We start from the raw sequence: 1,206 nt of genomic DNA on the forward strand, positions 1-1,206 counted from the left end.
GTGAAAAAAGAAGAAAAATAATTTTTGATATTCCATTTTTATTTTTATTCTTTACAAAAAAAGAAAAAAATTAATTTCCCCTTTATTAACTTCATTTTCAATAAATTTACCCTTTCTGCTAATTTCCATATATATATATATATATATAGATCAAAGAAGAAAAGACTGGCACTCCGGGGTCTTCAAAAAGTGCTGTATTAGATGGCAACAAGCGTCCAACGTTTCGGGGGTTGTCCCCCTTTGTCAAGGTGCGTGGTGATAACAAGCAAAAACAAAGTGAGTGCTTACCTTATAAAGGGTGACATGTAGGAGACGTGTGCTGCCGTTTGCCGCGCTCCTGCCGCCGTCTGGCGTGTAAGGCGGAAGTGACTGGGTGAAACTCCCGTCTCCTTCCGTTCAGTGAAGCGCTGTGAAGCGCAAGCCTGGTGGTCGTCATGGTGACTATCCAGTGTTGAGTGTTACGTGCCCGGCGGCTGGTGATTGGCTCACGGCATGTCACGGCTCCTATTACAAGATAAACAAATTTTCAATAAAGTGCGTGCAGTACATTCTATAGTGATTCTTGCGATAAACATCATTGTGACATATGGAGAAATGTTTCAAAACGAGTGATGCAGATTGCTAGTGCATAGATAAAGATGCGCTACACGAGTGTGCGCAATAGATATGTGAAGAGTGATCTGTGTAATGATAACACCTCCAGATGTGAATGGGGAGTTTCCTATGGTCTCATGTGGAGACCTGGGCAAAAATGTTTCTCGTCCTCTGTGGTTATCAGCCTTTTAAGGTCCATGTGTTATAAGCCTGGATCTTAAGACATGCCGTCACACTATCTGTAAACCAATCTTGTCCCATGGTTAATATATCAGGGGTGCGTAGAGCAGTGCTAGGGGTGAATCCTTACTCTGACGTGAGTTGGCAGGGGAAGAAGCCCCCACCTGGGGTTGCTTTCTGGCGTACCCTGGAATTATGTGGACTATCTAGTATGTAAGGGGCGGAGTATGAATGCTTCTGACACTACATGATGTCATATTGACATGTATTTACTAGTAGAACGTCAGAGACACCGAAGAAAGCACTATAACGGTTGGAACAGGGAGGTGTGGCAATGTTATCAATCCCCCCTAGGATACGTCCTATAATGAGGGGAAAAAAAAGTGTGTGCATGTTACTGCACAGGGGCTGAGATAAGGCTCTAATGGAGCT

The sequence above is a fragment of the Crinia signifera genome, chromosome 5 (genome assembly GCF_055691185.1).
Source record: "Crinia signifera chromosome 5, ASM5569118v1, whole genome shotgun sequence".
Lineage (NCBI taxonomy): Eukaryota > Metazoa > Chordata > Amphibia > Anura > Myobatrachidae > Crinia > Crinia signifera.